This window comes from Nicotiana tabacum, chromosome 14 (assembly GCF_000715075.1).
Source record: "Nicotiana tabacum cultivar K326 chromosome 14, ASM71507v2, whole genome shotgun sequence".
NCBI lineage: Eukaryota > Viridiplantae > Streptophyta > Magnoliopsida > Solanales > Solanaceae > Nicotiana > Nicotiana tabacum.
In genome coordinates, this window is record NC_134093.1 from 17,067,109 (window position 1) to 17,078,184 (window position 11,076).

At 37.3% G+C, this 11,076-nt stretch overlaps 1 long non-coding RNA gene across 1 annotated transcript; it reads right to left on the minus strand.

Annotated features, from left to right (window-relative positions):
- Positions 1-303: 303 nt before the first annotated feature.
- Positions 304-9,212, minus strand: LOC107800488 (uncharacterized). The gene is made up of 3 exons (XR_001651428.2): positions 8,600-9,212; positions 1,799-1,869; positions 304-1,053 (listed from the first exon to the last, which is right to left on the minus strand). It is a non-coding gene; the product is annotated as an uncharacterized LOC107800488 (long non-coding RNA).
- Positions 9,213-11,076: the final 1,864 nt, after the last annotated feature.

The window sequence follows — 11,076 nt, forward strand, 5'->3', positions numbered from 1 at the left end:
TCTCAAATCCACTTAATTATAAGTACAATTATTTAGTAGAAACTCCTCTCTCGATTAAGTCTCAACCTCTCAATATGAACCAATTTAAGCTCTGTGAAGATATGCAAGAATTCGTAATGGATCGGTCTTTAGGAGAACCTCTTTCGATCATCCTCCTAACTAGGTTTAATCAAGGATTCAACTAGCCTCTTTCGATTACTTAGAAGAATCTATGAACTCAACCAACAATATAGTACAAATATATCACAAGTTATGCGTCCCTCGATTACAAGAATAAGCGAACATAGATGCAACAATTAAATCTTCCAAAAATGATTCAAATACATAAAAATAGAGTTATAATCCACAAACAACCACCAATACACCAAATCCATCAAAACCCAAATGGTTCTACTCCACAGACATGGAGAAGTGCTTCACAAATGAAACAAAAAAAAAAAAGGAAAGCATAAATACAATCCAAACCCGGATCTTGAGTGAGGAAGAAAGGATGAAATCCTTGTGCTCTTGCTTCTCCCTCTTCTCCTTAGCTTACTTAGGTCTAAGGTATGTCAAAAGTGTGTCAAAAATAGTGTTTTGGGGTATTTAATCCGCCCCAAACCAAATCCTGGATGAAACTACCCTTTTCTTAGCGAAATAGGACTTTTTCTGGACAGGACATGTGCGGTCACGCACCTGGAGACATGCTCGCACATTTTGCTCATTGTTCTGCCCCAAGTGCGCGCCCAAGAGCGCGATCGCGCACTTGGTCACGCACTTGGGTTGTAAGTTGGGAATTTCAGAAAACGTAAAACATGAAAGTTGTAGCCCTTGTAAATAGCTTTCCAATGATATATTGTTGAGCTTAAACGTATTTTTGAGCGAAAAGTTATGTGCATTTTATTGGACAATACGCAGTATGCCTGCTCGATTCTTCGTTTCGTTCTTAAAGTGCATTATCATCCGTTGATCCCCGTACACGATCCCAACTTAATCCTTGGGCTTTTACTCAGACTTCAAAGCTCCAAATAGCATGAATTCATGCCACAACATCTACATAGCTCGGAATCACTCCTAGAGGGCATAAAACACGTAATAAGTGCAAAACATGCCTAATTAAAGCTCAACATAAGTAAAGTGCAATGAATTAGAGTGCAATAGGGGACTAAAAACGGGATTATAGCCTACCATCATATTTCATAGAATTGCCCGAGGCGAAAGGCCCAATCCCATAAGAGTGTGATACACAATATTGCCGAGGCGAATGACCCGATCCTATAAGATTATGATACATGATACTGCCGAGCCGAACGGCCCGATCCCATAAGAATATGTTACTTTACCGAGGCGAACGGTCCAATACCGTAAGAGTATTGCTGAGGCATTCATCCCGATCCCATTAGAATATGAAACTTTGACGGTTCACTAACCCCACTCATGAATATACATGTGAGTTATAAAATTCAAGAAAAACTATCGAACGAATATGCACAACGTGGAAGATATCCGTAAAGGAAAGTATAATTTCCATGTCTAATCACGTAGCTCGTCAAGTATCTAAAATAGCAAGTCTGATACTATATGCGAGTCTAGTCTCAGGCTACATGTAAATTAAAGCCTTTAAACATGCAAGAATAACTCAAATAGTACAATTAAAGCATAGCGTGAGTCTAAGTCTACACGGACATAATAAGGAATTCTAGCATACACACGGACACTCGTCACCTCATACGTGAGTAGCTCCCATAACATTTAGCACATAATATATATAACACCTACGGGGTAAATTCCCTCTCACAAGGTTAGATAAGAGACTTACCTCGTTCCGAAATCTGATAACCCGCTCCAACGCCTCTCTAACTTCTCAACTCGATGCCAAACAATCTGAAACTAATCAAACAACATGCAAACCAATCAAAATATACTTCAATACTCATAATTTAATAATTTATAATAATTCCCAACTTCGCTCGAAAAGGCAACATAGTCAACCACCAAGCCCATGTGTCGAATTCCTAAAATTATCGAAAATAATTATTACCCATAACTTATATAGTCTATATCCATAAAATCATCTAATTTCGTCCATGAATTGACTATCAAATCAAGAATTTATCATTTCTCAACTTTGGGTCTCAAAATCCCAATTTCTACAATCCAAATACGGATAAAAAAATAACCAATGGAAATAATAATGTAAAGACATCAAAATAAATGTTAGATGTTTACCCTCTTTTTGAGACGAGAACAACGCAGCAAAAATCACCTCACACGGAGCTCTAAAACTCAAGATATGCTCAAAAATACTAAAATGATCGGTCTACCCATTTAAAATACTGCACATGTGATTTTTGTTCTTCACCTTCGCGAAAAGAAATTTTTTGCATTGACCGATCAACCTAAAATTTTTTGCATTGACCGATCAACCCAAAATTACTTTGCGAAGAACAAAAGTTCGCACCAGAAACCAACAATCTTTTCCGATACGAAAATGGGCATAACTCTCTCATACGACCTCGTAATTCGACGATTCTTATTGCTATAGTTCTGTAATTATGATACGGATCTAATGGTTCAATATAATTATAAATTAAAGGTCATTTGCTCAATATAGTACCCTTTATGGCCAAAGAAACGACGTCAAAACATCAAATAATAGTGCGATTGTGATGACCCGATAGGTCATTTTGATATTTAGCCTCTATTTACGTATTCCGAGACCCTGATTAGCTTCGTTTGGCATGTATCAATTTGCATGTACAGTCCGTGTCCCATCCTGGATAGCCTTTATGTGAAAACTTTAAGAAAATGTAAAATTTTGTCTTTAAAATGGCTTGAGTTAACTACGGTCAACATTTTATGTAAATGGATACGGATTAGTATTTTGACGGTCCCGGTAGGTCCGTATCATAATTTGGAACTTGGGCGTATTCCCGATATTTAATTCAGAAATCCCTAACTTGTTATGACTCATTTTGCCGAAAACTAGCATTTTTGAAAGTTGAAGAATTTCTAAGTTTGACCGTAAGTTGACTTATTAGCTAACGGGTTCGGATTATGATATTAAGACTTGGAATAGTTCTGTATTACTATTTGAAATTTGTTTGCAAAATTTGGTTCAATTCGGAATTTATTTGGCATGATTCGGACACTTAAACGTGATTCTAGTATTCTTGAGTTTCACTTTGAAAGTTCATTCGTTTTGAGGATTAATGATTCGTAGATTTAGATATTATTTTGGTGATTTTATTATGCGAGCAAGTTCGTATGATGTTATTATACTTGTGTGCATATTTGGTTTGGAGCCCGAGGGGCTCGGGTGAATTTCGAACGTGTTTCAGATGAGTTTGGTTAAGGTTGGAATAGTTGGTGCTGGTGCTTTGCTGCAGATCTCGCATTTGCGAGCATGGGATGGATTGGGTGAACCTCGCATTTGCAAGATTTTTGTTCGCATTTGCAAACTGTGGACCTTCGCATTTGTGAAGAAAATGGTCGTTATTGCGATCATTGACTGCTGTTGACTGCTTCGCATTTGCGAAGTTTATGCTCGTAGTTGCGAAGGATGGAAGCTCGCATTTGTAAGCCAAAATGTCGCAATTGCGATGGCTGCTCTTTTGAGACAGGGTTCACATTTGTGACCCCTTTCTCGCATTTGCGAAGTTCGCAATTGCGACATCCGCAGTTGGGTAAAAGAAGAGAAAATGGGACTTAGCTCATTTCTCACATTTTCTCAACCCTAAACACTTTAGAGGCGATTTTCCAAGAGAGTTTTCTTTCTAAATTTATTGGTAAGTGACTTTAATCTATTTTCAATTACCCATTACATTTCATGAGATTTCGACATCAAATTTAGGATTTTCACAGTAGAAATTAGAGATTTGAGTAGAATTAAGAATTTTTGTAAAATTAGGATTTTGACCTTGAATTGATGTCGGATTTCGAAACAAATTACATAACCGGGCTCAGGGTGAATGGGTAATCGAGTTTTGGTTCGAATCTTGATTTTGACCAAGCGGGCCCGGGGTTGACGTTTGTTGACTTTTTCAAAAAAGATCTAAATTGAACCTCTTTCATTTGTGGGTAATTTCTAAAGCTTATTTTGAATCATTTGGTCAATAAATTACTAGATTTGGTTGGTTTTGAGGCTTGTTCAAAAGGCAAGGCTATGATTGAGTGATTGCTTGAGCTGTGGAGCGAGGTAAGTGTTGGATCTAACCTTGACTTGAGGGAATTAGGGATCCTTGAACTTCTTATTATGTGCATTATAGGAGAAACGGTATATATACGAGGTGGCGAGTATATATACGTCGTTGTATTACTTGTTTCCATGCTTTCGTTACTCCATTGTATATCTTGTTACATGTCTTAATTGGTACACGCTTATTTGACTTCCATGCGATAATTGTTACTTGTCATTTAGTTATACTTGTATTTAATTGTCCATCCCTTCCATAATTTCATGCTTAATTGCTAAACATTCGGAATTCTCTACCAGGTCTGATTCTAACATACGCACGTCATATCAATCTCAACATGTTGTACCAAAACATGATCATGCACCCATGCTGAATTAACGCAATGTACCGCATAATTCGAATGCTCATAATAACATCCTCCAATCACAATAGCTGCAAATTCACGAAGCCGATGCCCATAATATACCTCATAACGCATATAAGACCTGTTCCAACCCTCGCAATACCACAAGAATGAAAGAGATGTGTAGAAACTCATAACCACCTGCTAAATCAATAACTCCTGGAGTCTCTCCTCTTGGTGAGAACCATTGCCTCATACAAAACTAATTAGTGACATTTTTCCTCTAATATACATTGTATAAATCTGATTGCACTAATTCCAGGTCCAACAACCTCGTCTCACCCAGTACAAGCTGCTCGGGCAATAAACCACCTCAAACACCATCTGAAATCTCATACGACGTCGTCAATGCGTTAACAAGCCACAACTCGAATATGACCAATAAGGAATAACTAACCCGAATACAAGATTATCCGTCCTGCGCAACGAAAAAAAAACAACCAAACCAATGCTATGAACCTATCTCTGAGATGAAAAATAAAACACACAAAATAAGTATAAGGAACCATACTCAATATCTCACTATTGCGGTGTGTATCCCGATCTAAACATCATACTTGTGGTAGCGTGCCACCCGATCCGCACATAACAATCAATAAGGAAATACCCATCGAGCCAAAATGCTCATACCCACGAAATGCTCGAATATCGACCCCAAGCATGCCAAGTGCATAAACACAACCCTAGGAAGACAGGTAGCGCCATGCCCTTCAAAATTCTAAGCACGACTAAGGTGCAATAAACGACCTGCATCTCGAGAGCCATATCGCTCATATAACACCACAAGATACACAGGATCACAACATACGTATGACTAATCAAGCCGTCTCACAAATCATATGGCATAAAAGAGTAGAACCAGAAATAGATGAAGGCAGGAATATCATCCACCACGCCCAAAGACCCATTCATAAGCGATGATATGCCGAATAAGCATATCTGATCTGGTATAAAATATACATTCACATTAGGCCTACCAACGCACCTCAAGCTGATACCGATCATCCCAAAATGGGCCAATAATCTTTCAAAGATCCACAATGACCCTATTCATGACACATACGATCTACCATCCAATATGGAACAAAACAGTCCGCAACCAAAGAAATAGAGTGCCTCTAAGACATATACTCTTCCATCATCGATAATACTAGAATCTCCATACCTGATTTCAATCTCTACCACATAAATGGTTGACATGTCACGCTTATACAATCATCTCGCGGGAGATACTCCTATGACCTTCCACACCAGGTAGCAAAATCTGCACATCCATGGCTACCAACCATACTATTACTGTAATGCAAATCAACAATCCATAAATCAATACACAATGCCTCTTAACATAACACTATTCACGGTGACACAAAAATAACACCAATAACTCTTTCGAGCTCGTGATAGTCCTGTCAAAACTGGATCGCAACCTTGATCCTCAAATTCCAATTCCATACCGTTCATTGCACCTATCATGCTACTACGTGAGAGTACAAGCATTTCATCATAACTCCTGAACCACTAGTAGAATAAACACTTCATAGGCTAGAACCTTTCACTCAACTCATTTTAGAAGAAGAATCGTAACACACAACAATATTCCCATAGCCGCAAAATACATAGAACTCAAGTCGTGTTCTAAACCGCCATAACTCTTCCGGGACCCATTTATACATAATCAAAACCATCTGAATCAAATACCTCCAAATCCATCAAATTACGGAGACTGTAAAGCCCGCACATACAGCCACGAAACACATGTATTGCCTTACCACACTGAAGGAACCAATCATTTCCTTAATCATGTCGATCCAAACCACTACTAGGCTGATTCAGCTTCTTCCAATTTCTTCTTGACTTGGCTTCAGAATCAATACCTCTATTAAATCACATAACGGATCCGAATCAATACTCATATCGAGTAACCCAAATCATGAGACCACGTCATTTCAATACCCATAAGCCATTTCATACCCTGCTCATGCAGCCTATAGTTTCTCTAACTGATACACCTGCGCTGATTAGATCTTCTGCAAATCCGAAGCTGTTTCTCCTACTTTTTTAACACTGCACCGTAGACCCGTTGATAATATAGAAATGCTCTGAGTACCTTCACACTCTACTGCAAAAACCAATCCTCAACCAGATAATGAACCTAAAAATCCTTAAGCACCGCACCTAGAATCTCGAATCCACTAAAATCATTATTGAGAGTCGCCCACTCTAGTCCAGCCCCGATTATATAACCAAACCACTAGTGCTCCGTTAGCACATGAGCACTCCAATGAAGCAACTGGATGATTACTTTCCCTTGTAGATCACATCCATCAAATCCCCTGCTCAAATTACCCTAATGTTTTCCTCCCTTAGTAATAACAAATTCACCAACGTACATGTCACACCCCTTTTTTTTTACCCCTCACTAGCTCCTCTTTAAACTAGATATAAAGTGTAAGGCTCAAAGGGTTTTCAATTTGAAAGTGATATAATTCGTGTTTCAAAGGATTTTCGGAGTCGCTACCTGACATATGGCTTCGGTGTGCCAGGTCACCATTTTTTTAAAAAAAATAATTCTTCCTTTCAAAACACATTTAAACTCCAAAACTAGTTTGCACCAGAGACTCTAAGTAGGGGGGTTTATTTGACTCGGGGAGATGGTGTTAGGTATTCCCCTAGTCCCGTAACTAGTATGGTTGCATACTTGATCTAATTGGCTTTTAAGAATATTCTAATTGAGGTAAAACAAACAAAAGCAAAATAAACACACAAAAGACTCGAGGTTGTTCCCACTTAAATAAAAGAAAAAAAGAATAAAATAAGAAGAAAAGACTAAAAGTCTACACTATGCACATTCCATAATGTTCGTCACCGCCTCCAATTACATTCACTACGGGGCATTCCCTGGAAAAAATATATACAAAATATGCGGGGCATTCCTCTGAATATAAACTAAAGGGAACGACTTCTTACCTCAAACAAAATAAAAGAAAAGACCTAAAGATTGCCTACCAAAGTGTAGCCGGCCTAAACATGCTCCTAGCAGTCAGAGTAATAAAATAAATAAAAGAAACTAAGTAAAAAAATTCATGGCAGGCTCATTTTAACTTCTTTAGCGTCCCAAACCCCCTCGCCCCCTTTCACACGAAGAAGCATATAAACAATGGCGGATAGGAACGAAAACAAAGAAGAACAGAAAGAAATATTTCATCAAATAAGCACTCAAAAGAACCAAATGAAACAGGATGACACCGTAGTTTAATTTTAATTTAGCACGTTAGGACAATTAAATGGCACTCAAGCACACTGAAGCATTAAACAAGATAACAAAGAAACATTCAATAAGAACAAGTCCTTGTTTAAACCAAAATCAACTAAAGAAATATGTATTTCAATGCATACGATCCAAAGTTAACAAGAAAATTCAAATGAACTATAGAAACACTTTTATCAAAATACAATAAAAATAACTCATTGAACCACTAAAGAGTAATTTCTATAAGTAGGAATGGCATGCTGAAAATTTGTTTTCTTATTATCCAATCTACTGCTAATCTAGAAAGATACTTTAACCTTTAAGAACGAGAGATTGGCAGCAAACATGGCTCAAACAATTAAAAAAATATATGCTTCAAAACACTTGTTTACATGGAAAATTTAGGTAGCAACTCATAGATCTTCAAATAATAAATAGATGATTTCATTCCTTTAAAAACCCAAGAAATTGCAGAGAAATCATTAAAATTTTATTCACCTATTTAAGCTGAAAACTAAACATGATGTTTGTCAACTACAATACTTTTAGCACTCAACTTTCAGATTTAACACAAAAGATATACAGCTACAAGTTCAAACATGTATTAACTCACTTCAAATGCTAAACAATTATCCAAAAGAGATTAAGGAAGAAACAGGTAGCCACAATCACGTAAACTAACAAATTAATAAACACTAGCTCTCACTATTGATTCAACTCATCTTTTAATTACTTTTTAAAATTAAATAAATAGGGGATAAAGTAATGAACCTGTTGAAGCCAAACTTTTCCTTAATCAGAGTAGAAGAATCCGTGGATACAAAAATCTTTGATTACAAAATCTAAGAGAGAATCAGCATAAAAATTTAACCAGAATCACGAACATGAACCTTACGACCGGGCCTCGAACTCACAAACTGCGACCTGGGTACCCCATCTTTGAAATTAGAAACCAAAAGAAAAGTTGGAATATATTTTCATATATCTTTTCGAAATTCGGATCCTACTCACTTAAAAACAGAAATCTTTTTTTTTTGTATGATTTTTCTGGAATTCAAGAAGAAAAAATCAGAGAAGAGATTCAAGAGAAATGATATTTTCTTTTTTAATTAAAACCCCCTTCCATCTCCCTCTTTTCCCGAAATTTATGTATGAAAAATCTCTCTTCCCAAAAATCCTCTCTCCCCCTCAAAGTGTCTTTCCCGAAAATTCTCCCTTCCCCTCAAAGTGTTGTCCTCACTCACTCCCTCTCTCTCGTGCTCTGTCCCCCTTGTTCTATTCTATAAAGTTGGTACTTATCTATGTGTGCAGCCCATGAAGTGTATCTTGGGCCCAAAGAAATGTTTCTACTGGACCAAGATAAAAAGAAATCAAACCAAATTGAAGAGGACCTAAAAATCGTGTGGGATTATGGAGGAAAATGACGTGAGTGATCCCTCTGTGCAAATTGTTTTATTGGAAGGCATTCTTGGTTTTGCTTTCTTTGGAATTTTCTTATTTTGTCTTTCTTCTCTTCTTTTAAAATACCAACTAACTAATAGCAAAAGAAATTATGGAATGCGTGTATTAAATAGCTAACAACAAAAACAGAACACATTTCATTCACTTTCTTTTATTCTTCTCTTATGAAAACCAAAATAGGAAAATTTAGACTAAACTATTGAATCATAATGCATAAAATCCTAAAACAACGTGACTCTATTTGGGATTTTCATTTTTATAGAAGTAAGATGAACTACATATAATTAGACAAAATTAATTAACTAAAAAAAAATTGTAGTTTTTATTTTAAGGGAAAATAAAGCAAAAGGTCAAAAATAAGCAAAGTAAAAATATTAAAACTAAAAGAAGCATCTAAGCGCTAAAAATGTGTAAAATTTTGGGGCGGGTCAAAAATTACATGTCTAAAGTAACGATAACCCGAAACTGCAAATGCATATCACCACGTGACCCAATCATAGACGGTAGACTCCCCTACTTAGCTTTAAGCCACAATCAGATAAATCCAGAACCCACAATGACTCCTCCTCCTCAGTTACCATGATCTCGCACCGTTGCTCAACCAAAATTCTCATAACTTCTTGTTGCACTAATCATAATACATCCCAAATTATCAGCCACAATCGCACACTCGACCTCCTGACAGTCGTACCATCTTCTTCAAGTGATCCAAACTCACATTACAGTACATGCATCCCATTGGATAGAAGGCAGAACTCTTTATAGGAACTTCATCAGGAGTCGTGTAACCCTTAACCTTCTCACAGGAGATAGCCCACCTGTGTAACCTCATACCGACATCCTCCAACGACATAGCCATAACCACGTCCATTATGAAATATGTTGATTCTCCTAGGTCCACACTCATCCGCCAGCTGCAAAAGTCCGTTCATCCCATTAGCATCAATTGAATGTATAACAATACATTCCAAAACTCAAAATCATGTTGCATCCCAAAACGATAATCAAGATTACACATCCCTCTATGTTCCAAGCAAACTCTTCCTGTCACATTCAACCTTCCTAAGAAAACTACTTGATCTCTTCTTCTCGTACTTGTCCTGCTAACAACTTATCTATCCCGAGGCATAACCCTCCATGCCCTTCCTCATCCTTCGCTACTAAAATACTTTCTCAAATCATAATCCATCTCTATAGCATCCAAACTAATGAATTACCACCAACTCTAAGCCTCCATAAAGATCATCTTTCTCGAACCATCAACACTAGAAACACAGATTCGACTCTGAAGCTGTCACACACTGCCATCTCTAATACCCACTATTTAGGTACCATTTCACAACACCCTGCCCTGAAGGAAAACCAATGAAGACCATCACATCGACTAACCTAAATGCGTTCAAACAAAGATGACGATACCACATTACAAATAAGAATTTCAGCAAGTTTGAAAATATCCAATCTCGCTACTCCATCAACCAAAGCCTGAATATTCATAGTCTAATTGCCTCTCATCCGCTGGAATTAAATGCTAAATCTCTAAACCATGAATCTAGAAATCCTCATCTTGGTACATTCACTGTCGCGACACATAAATATGCAACATACCATTCATACTAGCACTACGTGATAATAACGTATGAACATCATAATACACTGTGCATAGCCTCAAAACTGTCGGCAACTCTAACACTGGGCTAAAATGATAGAACACCCCTCCACAAGGCGACGATAATAGTTTGCCCGGATATGCAAGGATAAACATCCTGCACCACATCTACATCACC